Genomic DNA, 13571 nt, shown 5'->3' with positions numbered 1-13571 from the left:
CCCTGCATTGGCAGGTGGATTCTTAACCACTGCACCACCAGGGAAGTATGGAAGACAAAGTTTTAACCACTGGACCACCGGGGAAGTCCTTCCAAGATGATTTTAAAATCATCTTAAAAATTAGCTTTTATAGATCATGGATATATTTCTTAAATATAATGATAGAAATAGCAAGATAACATTTTTCAAATTGTCTGTTCCTTATAACTTGTTAAATGAAGACTTTCTTGTAGAATTAAAAAAATTAACACATCAGCAAAATATGTTAGCTAACTTCTAGTGTGTGTGAAATGACTAGCACATTTTACTTAAATTGCTATTACATAGTGTGATTTTTCTGCTCTGACTACCTAAGGTTTAGACTCACTAAAGTATAAATTCAAGAAGTTTCAATTAAGAAAAATAATAACTAGGCCCCCAAGTAGGTCCTCCTTATGATCTCTTCAATGGTGAACAGTTTTTTTTCCCCCCAGATTGTTTAGCTTTAGCATTTGGTCAGTGAATCAGTAAATATAGAAGTTATAACTTCTATGGATATCATAAAAGATATGATGTTTGGTGTGGATATAAAAGAGCAGGAGTTTTTGAGACATTATCTTAACCAACGTTTTGTAAGAACATCAGAAATTCCCTGAGGCTGGGACCATATGTTTTTCATCTTGAGTCTAACACATTTTCTGACACATAGTAGGCAGTTAAAAATACTTGTTGAATGGAAAAATGACTGGATGGCTGAATGTACTAAACTGTTCCTGCTTAGCATTTAGAGGTTATTTTTAAAACTGTTAGAGTGAGGAATATACACATTGAGAACAGCAGAAAAATATTTTCCTTTCACAAATCTCCAAGGATTTTTGATAGGTATGTTAGTTCCCCAGTGTGCCAGAAGCTTTAGTCACTGTTCTCTTTTTAATACAAGCACCATGGAAGTCTTTGGTTAAATCTCAAAGAACTTAAGTTTTTCTTCCAATTGTTCTTTTTGCAGAAATGTTAATTTACACGTTGAATTTTCCATTTTTTACATATCATTAATAATTTTATGCATGATGCCTGATAGTTATAAGCAATTTTTCTAAAAACAGTTTTGCCTATTAAATATCATTTAACCATTATTTTATTTTACATAACCTTCACAACTCTAAGATGTAAGTATTATAATTATCATTCCTATTAACCTAGGCCTAGAGTTGCTAAGAAATTTGTCCTAGTTTATTCCACTAATAACAGGGCCAGACTTGTCAGATTTGAAATTGTTACTATGGTCTTTGACAAGGCTATTTTTGCTGGCATTGTAGTATGTGTATATACCATTTTCATTGCTTTAATATTTTTTTTAAAATAATTGGTTCCCAAGTTATGTATAATTAATTTAGAGCCCTTGCTTAAGCAAATTCCTTCCTTTAAGCCTAGAATCAAAAGTACACGGCTGGAAATGTTAATTTTTCAGAGTATTTTATACAAATAATATATTTTTACTATTTGAAAATCTATAGTATTTTCTTCTACATTTCCACATTCTTAAGGGTATATACCCAGGGACATAAAAGTTTGAAGAATCAAAACAAATTTTATTTTTAAGCACCAGATTTGTTTTTCATGTGGTAAGTGCTTTGATTTGTTTTGTTTTTCTGCTGCCCCAAAATGCTTACATAGTCCTGCCTGGGTATAGGTCTAGTTGTTTATAATATTCTAGTGTTCTTCAGGTAAAGAAAAGTTTCTTTTTTTTTTAATATTGTTCTTTTACTAACGTAAGTCAATATATCACTAAAAACTCTGCAAGAAAGACTGAATTAAGGAATAAATTGAAACCATTATTGTCTAGAAATGAGTAGAAAACACATGTATTTAAATCACCAAAAAAAGTGCTCATATTACTTCTTCAGTTGGACAATTCAGATATGACTACTGATGGAACAGACTCTCTGAAAGCTGTAATTTTATTCCTATTATGTCATTTGGATGCTCTTAGCTGCTTGTGTATCAGAGAGCCACATCATGACCGTAGAACAGACTGTTTCTTGTCAAAAGAGCAGCACTATAACGTATTCTCCATAAAAAGAGAGGCAAAGTACTGTCATGTTTGCATTTTCATTATTCTTATAGTTGCTTCTGTTTTCCAAGTTGAACATTCATCAGGGTGATTATTATATCCAAAGCAACAAAAATTACTGTACAAATCAAGGTATTTTTATTATTGTAGAAATGTAACAAGTGATTCAGGGGCTTAATACAAAACTCCAATTCTATTATAAAACTCTTAGTATCCATATTTTTGCTTTAGACTGTCTGGATGGACAAATAAATTGACCACTTTAATCAATATGTCACATTTGTAAGTCAATAAACTTCATAAATTTATATGAAAGGATTCCTTGATTGTTTATACAGATAATCAATCCCTTAGTCCATCTACATATTTATGAAGTAAATTAGAAAATAAATGAATGAACTAAGCACACCTGAGCTGTTTGTGAGAAAAGCCAAATCAATGAGGCATTGAGATCATAGTGAGAGACCATGGATGCCCATTTGAATATTATGGGTACTAAGAGAGAAAATCTTTTCCTTATTTTAATTACTGATGTTCATTGGCATAATTTGAAGACTATTGATTTAGGAGTCAGAGGCCTGGATGCTGGTTGGTTCTGCCATGCACTCCTTTGTGACCTGTTGCTATTTATTTAACCACAGTAGATCCCAATTTCCTCATGGAGATGATCACAACTTTCTCCGGCTCATAACTTTGCAGTGACTATCAAAAGATACAAGATACTACACAGAAAATAAAAACATCATAAAAACTGTAAAGAGCCTAATAATAGATTTTTCTTATTAACATAAAATCAAAAATTATCTGCAATTTGCCTCATTTAGATGGAATTCTAACCCCCAGTAGCCTGTTTCTTCTTAAAACCTTCTGAATTTTCCATGTCTACCTCAAGAATAGCAAATGGGAATTTTCCATGATGAGTTTACAGATCATAGAGATGAACAAGGCAAGTGAGCACCTGTCATTAGATCAGATGACTAAACGAAAGCCATTATTTCAGATTGCCTTAGGTCTCATGTACTCAAACCAACGTCAATAGTCTTGTGTATGTGTGTGTTATGTGCAAGAGCTTGTTTGTGCTTGTGTGAATTTTTGTCTTTATAATAAATATATATTACCCTTTCAATAAAATATACAAATTTTCAACTTCTGAATAATTCACTGCATGTTAGAACTATTCTAAGCCAATACTCTATGTCTTAGAGGAAACCTCTCACACAAAGAAAGTGGACTTATGTTTCCCATAAGACAGCAGAGCTGGAAGACATTATACAGAAGAAATGACTAGTTTGTCCAAAAGGGCCCATATTAAAAAGACACACATTTTATATTATCTGCAGAAATGATGAATGCTACTTCTTGTATATGGTATCAGATGACAATAAGATGAAGCATATCTGATAGCTACAATATTGAGTCCAATTAGACAAAATGAGACAGCAGCGCCTCATGGACAGCACACATCTGTTGTTACAATGTGAAGTACTCCGTGGAGTTTGAGAATTACCCAGGAAAGTGTAAGGAAATTTCATACACTCTGACTTTGTCTCCAGTTGATATTTCAGCTGCAGAGGCACCATAAAACTGTTTTGATGCTAGAGTAACAACACTCCACTGAAAAACCTAAATATCATTAAATGAATGTTATCATTTCTAGAAAGAAAGAAAATGTATATTCAAGACAGAAATAACTTTGTTTTCCAAGTAGTTAACTAAAAGAATATATACTATTTCTTTTGTTGAAAAAGTAGATTCAGTTTTAAAATATAGAAATAAAATTCAGCAATACAAATGGCAAGAAACTAATTTACAATCACCTCATAGATATGTACCCTTTTTATTAAGAAACTAAAGAATGACAATGTTTAAGTTGTGCTGGGCTTCAGCAGCTGTGATTGTATTATTATAATCAGCTATCTAATTATGTTGGAATGGTGCAAATTTTTTTCGTGTTTAACAGCTCAGTGGTCAAGATACCCAAAACTAGCACAACTAGAGATTTGAAAATGAAAGTAACTTAGCCTAAAACTTTTTACAACAAAATATATATAGTTTTACAAACCAATGTAAAACTAACTTTAGTATTAATCTGTTGTTCAGTTTCAAATACACCTCTACTTTCCTATTGGAGAGTTGTGACTAAAAATAAATCAATGACCCTTTCTTTAATCAGTACATTTAATCCAAGAAACTGTTCATTTACAGTGTCTAGTTTTAAAATAAATCACAATGCAATGAACAAATGTGATAACTGAGTACTGAAACTATATTCCAAAATCTCTGATATATTTTTTTCTCTGATGTTAGGAATGATGAAATAAAACGTAAATATATGTAAGAAATATACAAAAAGATGTTTTAGTATTTTCTTCTGTAAAATTGGCAAATAATGTTTACTATGAAGCCAACAAGGGTGTTTGGTATGATCTCTATCATATATTGTTTTTCAACATACTTTCAAGTTTCCCTAAGCTACACATGCTGTTTGGGAGAGAAACATATGCAAATTTAGTAGCATAATTGGAAATGAATGGGTCATCATGTGTGGTTGTAATATAGAGTATTTGAGAAGTAAAGCAAGTAAAGCATCATGGCTTAGATCTGTTGCTCTCAAACTTTAGTGCACATCAGAATCACTCAGTAGTGATTCCTGAGTAGGCCCAAGAATTTTTATTTCTAACAAGTGACCAGGTGGTGTTAATACTTATGAATCAGGGAGCATACTCTGAGAACTACTAGTTTAGATGCATTTAAGTTGCTCATTTATTTCTGAATTAAAGTTAATTAGAGAATGTAAAAAATTTAATTGTTTATAATTAGTAGAACAAGATGTTCAATTTTGGCCTAATGTTAAAATCCTATGAGTGAAAGGGTAATTGAATATAAGCTTAAAGGGACTACTGAGAACAGATTTATTACAATGGAGTCTGCAGTTCATATGAGTGTATAACAGAGTGCCTGTTTGGAGCCCTAAAGATGAAAGCACTGTTGATATTGGCATAAGACCAAGACACCCCTAAGAGCAATAATTAAAGCAACAATTAGTGCCTTGGTTGTAGTAACATCAACAATACACCCCAGATGGAGACTAGAGCAGCAAACAACACCATGTGACATAAGTTAAAGGAGATGCTGTATAAGAAGAGTTTTTGAGATCTCTATTTGAAGAGCAACCACAAATGGTCATGAATTGGTACATAGCTCAAGGGTGTGCAGCTGAAGTGGACAGGGGGAGTTAAGTCCACCTCCAATCCTTGCACCCCGATACCTGACATTGAGGCAGGGGTGCAGTTTTATTTGGACAAAATCATTTGTCCAAATGATACATCTTTTTCTTTTTTTTTTTTTATTATTTTTTTTGGGGTACACCAGGTTCAATCATCTGTTTTTATACACATATCCCCGTATTCCCTCCCTTCCTTGACTCCTCCCCCTCGAGTCCCCCCCACCCTCCCCGCCCCAGTCCTCTAAGGCATCTTCCGTCCTCGAGTTGGACTCCCTTTGTTATACAACAACTTCCCACTGACTATTTTACAGTTGGTAGTATATATATGTCTGTGCTACTCTCTCGCTTCGTCTCACCACTTCAGTAGTCTGTTTGATTCTATTTTATTTTATTTTATTTTATTTTATTTTATTTTTTATTTTATTTTTTAATGAAACACAGCCAATTTTATTCAAATTCTCCAAAATTTGTACTCAATATGTTAATTGTTTCTAAAATATTTCACCTTTATATGATGGTTTTATTTCACCTTTCTCTTATTTTTTCATTTTTTTTCCTGTACAGTTCTTCAATAGAAGCCAGAGTCCTGAGTTACACAGTTAGGAGCCTCTGACCTACCATTCTGATTAAGTTTCTTCTCAACATTCATGGCCAACATATGGATTTTAAATGAAAGGATTTTGGTCTTTTCAATCACTTGCTGATAGGGTGAGACTGCATTGTTACCTATAACCACATGACCTAATTTAGAATCAACCTTGGCATCCGGTCTTGTATTTCTAATTAAATTTACAATCCACCTTTCAGCTTCTTCTAGAGTCATGTTCAGTTTACCTGTCAACATGTTAATACTTATACACTGATGGATGTGACAAAAAGTCTCAAATATGAAGAAAGAGGCATTTTCAACAAAATCCTCAAGGCAAGCCACCAAGAAGATATCATTCACTAGCACTGATTCACATTCCCTTACCTTTTTCAGAGCCCCATAGAAGTCAAAGTTAACATAATAGCATTCAACAAACTCTGTAATTGGTTTTTTTTTTTTTTTTTTTTTTTGGCTGCATTGGGTCTTCATTGCTGCACACAGGCTTTCTCTAGTTGTGGCGAGTGGCGGCCACTCTTAGTTGTGATGTGTGGGCTTCTCATCATGGTGGCTTCCCTTGTTGCAGAGCACAGGCTCTAGGCACGCGGGCTTCAGTAGTTGTGGCTCACGGGCTCTAGAGCACAGGTTCAGTAGTTTGGTGCACAAGTTTAGTTGCTCTATGGCATGTGGGATCTTCCCAGACCGGGGATTGAGCCCTTGTCCCCTGCATTGGCAGGCAGATTCTTAACCACTGCACCACCAGGCAAGTCCCTGTAACTGGATCTTTATATGCGTAAGATTTCTGTTGAATATCTTTGACCAGATCTTTTAGCACCTGCCAGCATTTTTGAACATCTTTGTTTGTTATGACTGCTTTGGTCAAACAGTGGAGAATATGTGGACACATAGCCTGAATTACATTGATACTGCGGCTGGTAGAGGAAAAGATCAATAATGTTATTGCGCCATTTGGGGTGATTGAATAAAACAGAGACCAATGAATGAGCCATGTTTGCTGCTGAAGAGACTGAAGTGGAGAACTCACAGAATTATTACCTATGGTCTCTTTTAGCCATGTAAGGTCTTCCATGGCTGCATCCCAATTCCACATTAAGATTTCAGAGGCCAGTTTTCACCAGAGTGAACTCAAACATTTCTATCCGTTGCTGGAAACAACACTGTAAGAAGTAAAGATATTCTGTTGCTCCAGAGTAATTTCCACATTCATACTGGAATTTTGCATACTGAGAGTGTCTCTAAATATTCCTGCCTAAAACCATGCTTGTTTGCTAGGTAGTCAAACCGCATCCAACCATCCCTGGTTGACTACATTTGCCTTGCAGTTTCTGGATCTTCAAATGTCTTCACAATTCCTTCTGCTTCTGCCTGAAACTGTTTCAGTTGTGCAACAATGGTGGTTCTTTTTTCTCTCAAAGCATGAGGGATATGATCAGAATAAAGGTTTTTGTATACATCCATAGCAAAGTGTACCATGTTGGTATCACTAAGATTCAATTTCCCTTGTAATAATTCTTTTTCATTATATATCTCCTTTACAGAGAGAAACTCAAGCAATGGAAAGACTAGATGTCGATCCAAAACGTGTGTAATGAGAGTAGTCAAGTTGTACTCCCCATTTTGCTGAAGAAAAGGAGTGTAGGAGTCTATTTTCTAAGTTTAAACCCAGTAAGCCAAATAATTTAGGCCAATTTGTTAGTTCCTGAAAAATTCAAGGCAAGCAACCACAATTCTACTGGTACTATAGAATTATAGTTGGTCACATGACCTTAAGTAAGTGGTCTAACTTTTCTAGTTCCCTAAAACATGAATTGAAATAGTTGGAATATGTAATCTTAAATGCTCTTTCATCTCTGAAGTCTCATAATCCTATGTTTAAAATAAAGGAAGAGAGTATATGAATAGAAAAAGATCATGAGCATTGACACCAGGCAGATCTGGGTTCAAATCCACATTCAGAATACTTCCTTGCTGAATGGCTTTGGATGAATCACTTAATCTCTCTGAGTTTCAGCTGACTCATTTGCAAAACAGAGAAAATAATTCTTGCTTCATAAGAACAAGTAAAACTGAAGAATAATGAGTTCTGATATATTCAGTATTTTCTTAAAATCATTGAAGAAAAGAATTCTCCCATTATTTTTCTGTCCTTGGTAAGATAAAAAAACCACATAGAATGAAAAATCACATCTACCTCCATATCAAATCTCCCCTCTCCCAATACTGCAAAGTTTCAGTACCATAGTTAAAATTTTTTAAAAAGACTGTAAAGAAGGAAGGAAGAGATAAAAAGACACAGAGAAAACAAAAGAAGAAGGGCTGTGGGGAAAGAAAGAAATATCTTTTAATTCCAGAAGAGAACTCTTTCTCCTTAACCCAAAAATGACTGTTAAATCATGACAGTACAAAGATATACAGAACATATGAAAAATTACATACTAAAAAATTAAATTGTCAATAGCTATACATGAAAGTTATGACTACAAAAGGAATAAAACAGTATAAGAAATATTTAACAGGTAAATACTATTTAAAATAGTTTTGGAAGTCCTAGCCAGAGCAATTAGGCAAGAAAAATAAAGACATCTAAATTGGAAAGGAAGAAGTAAAACTGTCATTCTTTGCAGATGACATAATATTATATGTAGAAAACCCTAAAGTCTTCACCAAAAAACTGTTAAAATTAATAAATGAATTCAGTTAAGTTGTAGGGTACAAAATCAATATAAAAATTTGCTGTGTTTCTATATACTAACAACAAATTATCAGAAAGAGAAATTAAGAAAAGAATTCCAGTTATAATTGCATCAAAAAGAATAAAATACCCAGGAATAAATTTAACCAAGGTGAAAAATCTGTATTCTGAAAACTATAAGACATTGATGAAAGAAATTAAAGAAGTCACAAATAAATGGAAAGATATTCCATGCTTATGGATTGGAAGAATTAATATTATTAAAATGTTCATACTACCCAAAGCAATATACAGATTCAATGCAATTCCTATCAAAATTCCAATGGCATTTTTTCACAGAAAAAAAAAATCCTAAAATTCGTATGGAGCCACAAAAGACCCCAAGCAGAAGGAGAAAGAACAACAAAGCTGGAAGCATCATACTCCCTGATTTCAAACTATACTGTAAAGCTATAGTCATTGAAACAATATGGAATTGGCCTAAAAACAGAGACATACATCAATGGAACAAATAGATGGTCCCCAAATAAACACACATATATGGTCAATTAACTTATGACAAAGGAGCCAAGAATATACAATGGGGAAAGGACAGTCTCCTCAATAAATGGTGTTGGAAAAACTGGACAGCAACATGCAAAATAATGAAACTGGACCACTATCTTACACAATATACAAAAATTAACTCAAGTGGACTAAAGACTTGAATGTGACACCTGAAACCAGAAAAGTCCTAGAAGAAAACATAGGAGGTAAGTTCCTTGGCATAGTCTTTGTTATTTATTTATTTTGTGGGAGGATTTGAAACCAAAAGCAACAACAAAAGTGGGACTATGTTAAATTAAAAAGCTTCTATATCACAAAGGACACCATCAACAAAATGAAAAGTCAACCTACTGAATGGGAGAAAATATTTTCAAATCATATATCTAATGAGGGGTTAATATCCAAAATATATAAAGAACTCATACAACTCATTAAAAAAACAATTCAATTGAAAAATGCGCACAGGGCCTGAATAGACATTTGTCCAAAGAAGACATATAGATGGCCTACAGGTACATTAAAAGTTGCTCAGCCTCATTAATCATCAGGGAAATGCAAATCAAAACCACAACATCACCTCACACGTTAGAATAGTATTATCAAAAAGACAAGAGATAAAAAATGCTGGCAAGCATGTGGAGAAAAAGGAACCCTTATGCACTGTTGGTGGGAATATAAATTGGTGCAGTCACTATAGAGCATGTAAGTTCCTCAAAAAATTAAAAATAGAACTACCGTATGATCTAGCAATTTTGCTTCTGGGTATTTACCCAAAGAAAGCAGAAACACTAACTCAAAAAGATATATGCACCCCCATGTTCATTGCAGCATTATGTACAATATCCAAGATACAGAAACAATCTAATTGTCCATCAATGAATGAATGGATAAAGAAAATGTAGTGTATATTTGTATACATTGGACTATTATTCAGAAAAAAAAGAAAAGAATAAAATCTGTGACAACATAGGTGTACCCTGAGCGCATTATACTAAGTGAAATAAGTCAGACAAAAATGACAAATACTGTATCGTCTCACTTATATGTAGAAACTAAAATGAAAAATAAAAAAGAAGCTCGTAGATACACAGAATAGCAGATTGGTGGTTGCAAATGGATAAAAGGAGTCGAAAGGTACAAACTTCCACTTATGAAATAAGTCATGGAGATGTAACATACAGCATGGTAACTATAGTTAATAATACTGTATTGCATATTTGAAAGCTGCTAAGAGAGTAGATCTTAAAGTTCTTATCACAAGAAAAAAATTCTGAAGCTGTATATGGTAATAGATTTCCTCCAGTTACGGTTGTGATTATTTCTCAGTATACACAAATATCAAATCATCATGCTGTATACCTGAAACTAATATCATGTTGTATGCCAATTATATCTTATAAAATAAATTGTCAACAGATGTATACGAAAAGTATGACCGCAAAAAATGTATCGAAGCGCTATGAGAAATATTTAACAGGTATTTATAAAAGAAAAGATCAGTCATTAATATTGCAAATTCTCAAGAGTGTCTTTAAAGGATGATAAGTAATATACCATTTTATAGAAATCCTGGAAACAGTGTTGCCATAGAGGCTCAGACTAAATTTTCTTTGAATCTTGATTCCAACACTGTGCTCCAATAATGTGATTTTGGTCCACAGCCTTGATACCAACATCTATCAAATGTGGATTACACTACCTACTTCTCTAATGAATCTGTTGCTTACTAGCCTGGTAGTCATATATCAAAATCAATTTAAATACTCCCAGTCAGTTTCTGATCTATCTCTAAATTTTATCTCTTCTGAGCATTAAATGAGATAATGCATTTAAATCACTAGCACATAGTAGTCATTCAATAAATATCAATAAATAAGTAATATAAAGGATTAGCATAGACATTCCAGTAACACACAGTTAAAGATATTTAGATGTAGATATCATCATTTCAATTGTGTTAACACCCTAGGATTTTTAGCTCTGTCAAATTAATCTAAAATATTTATGTTTTCTTCAAAAACTGATAAAGGTTAAATGAAGATGAATTAATTTTCTACAGGTTCTATTAATTTTCATGGGACAAAGGACATGGAATCCTAAGATTCATATTTTCCACAGAAGTCCAGTCGTAGCACTACCATATCTGAATGTTGGTCAATGTATCCAAACATCTGAACATAATAACACAAGCAGTACTTGTCTAAAACACAAATATGTCCACTATCTAAGTGTAGGCCCTGAACATTGTTTTTCAGAAATCCCAAACTCTGATAATGTCTCAACAAATGTCCTTTAATCTTCTTAGTATCTGAAATTCCAAAATTTAATGCTTAAGTTTAAAGCTATCATCCCTTCTATCATATTCAAATGCTCCTGAAAAACATATTTTTTAATGGTAATCATTGGCCCTTCATACTTATTCTCATTTACAATTATGATTTTGACCAACTACTTCCTCTGACACAGCCAGTCTCATAATCCAGGTGACTTTTCCACTCCTCTTTGGCTTTGTACTTAGAATCCAATGTAAGCCCATTTGAGATGATTAAACGGCAGTGATACTGCTCACAGTATGAACTAAATGTCTTTATTCTTGTTTTATTATCATATTTTATAAGTAAATATGCAGCTATATTTTACAGATCTTGAAAAATGCAAGTCAAAGAAAATCAGTATCATCTTTCACTCAGAGATATCCTATGTAAATAGCATCAAAGAACTCATACCCGGCTATTTTCATATATCAGAAGTATTTTCTCTGATGATTAAGTATTTTTATAAGTAACTATTCTAATGAGTGTGTAATATGCATTCACACATTTGTGCTACAGTTGTTTTCAGCAGCCCGGATTGCTGATGCTAATTTTTCCATATGACAATAAATATTTTTATAAGGAAACATGTGAGAATTTATTGCTTTAAAATAGCTTCCTAGGAGGGGAATTCCTGATCCAAAGTTAATAAATCATCTACTTTTGCTAAGTACTTTATTTTGCCTTCCAGGAAGATTGTGGAAGTGAACTTTAAATAAGATCACTGTTTAAAATCCTTCCAGTAACATTTACTTTTAGTTTAATGAAAATATAACTAACTCATGTTCATTGCCGAAATTTTGGGAAATATGAAAAGTTCTACTGAGAAATTTTACCAATCACAATGAATAGTTGTCCTTGCTCTTACCAGAGCTTTTCTGTCTATATTACATATATACTTTTTAAAGGACAATATAGAATGTACAATATTGAGCTCTGCTTTCTTTTTCTCTTTACATTGTATCAAAAACAGTTTCTAATGTTCAATTCTCTTTTTTTCTTCCCTATCCCAATAGTCACCACTGTCTACACTCTTGCCTTAATCAGAAACTCAGAGGAATCGCTGAAGACACAAGTTGCTCTTTTTTGCCATCACGCATGCTCCTCTAGAATAACTCCTGTGAGCTTCAGCTTCCCTCCAGCCATATTTCCACCGTTTCTTTCACTTGTGATACTGTAGGTACCCCCTACCAGATCTTTCTACCTCCAATCCAGACATCTTGCATCCCATACTCCATGATGCTAGAGAATCTTCTTTCTAATATCAAGACAAAACCCTGTCAGCCCAAGGATTACAATGATTCATTTAAGATAAAACCCTGGTTTTTCAGTGTAACATTGTTCCCATTCACTTCTTTAGCTTCTTTTATCTCTTGATGTTGTCCCAGTTATAACTTGCCCTCAGGAAATGCCAATCCACTTGTTCTGCCCTGAGTGTTGCTCTCTGTGAGTATGCAAATTCCCTATTAAAGCCTCCTGTAGGGACTCTGGAGACACTATTCCTATATTTAAGTTCTGATGTGCTGTTGACCTTGGGCAATTCAGTTAATTTTCCACACTTCATACAAGTTTCCTCACTTGTAAAATTAGTTACTAACACTGCTTACTCATGGGATAGTGAGGAGGATGGAATGAGTTCATATTTGTAAGGTGCTTGGAACAGTAACCTACACAAGTAAGTGCTATGTTATGTGTCTGTTAAATTGAGGCTTTCGTGTTGCCTGTTATAATGCTTAGCTTGCACATCCTGCTTATCTTTGAAATTATTCCAAAAGCGTTTCTGAAACTAGATTGAGATGCCTGCCTCTACTTTTTGAGCTTTGTCCTATCACTCTGCATACAGTGTTGAAACTGTCTACATTTGTGACTCCCAAAATGGTCAGTTGTCTGACAAAAGAGGTTGTCTTTCCTCACTTCATTGCCAGAATCTAGCACAAAACCTAAGGAAGGCCCTACTGGTTGTGGGCCATCAGTATCTGTTTTGCGAAAGAACTGGCAATTTTGATTAAGGTCTTGTTCACTACTTGTTCTTTTCATGTGCACTATGTTTTCAAGACTTTAGTTAAATTTTTAAAAAATAGTTTAAGGAGCAAACCTTACAATAGATTACAAGCATGAAATTTAATTTTAAAAAGAGT

At 33.7% G+C, this 13571-nt stretch overlaps 1 pseudogene; it reads right to left on the bottom strand.

Moving 5' to 3' along the window:
* Positions 1 to 5844: 5844 nt before the first annotated feature.
* LOC130830490 (eukaryotic translation initiation factor 3 subunit E-like) lies at positions 5845 to 7371 on the bottom strand (annotated as a pseudogene).
* Positions 7372 to 13571: the final 6200 nt, after the last annotated feature.

Source organism: Hippopotamus amphibius, chromosome 10 (assembly GCF_030028045.1).
Source record: "Hippopotamus amphibius kiboko isolate mHipAmp2 chromosome 10, mHipAmp2.hap2, whole genome shotgun sequence".
Lineage (NCBI taxonomy): Eukaryota > Metazoa > Chordata > Mammalia > Artiodactyla > Hippopotamidae > Hippopotamus > Hippopotamus amphibius.
Note: the sequence above shows the minus strand (reverse complement) of the source record. Positions and strands in the feature narration are given on the sequence as shown.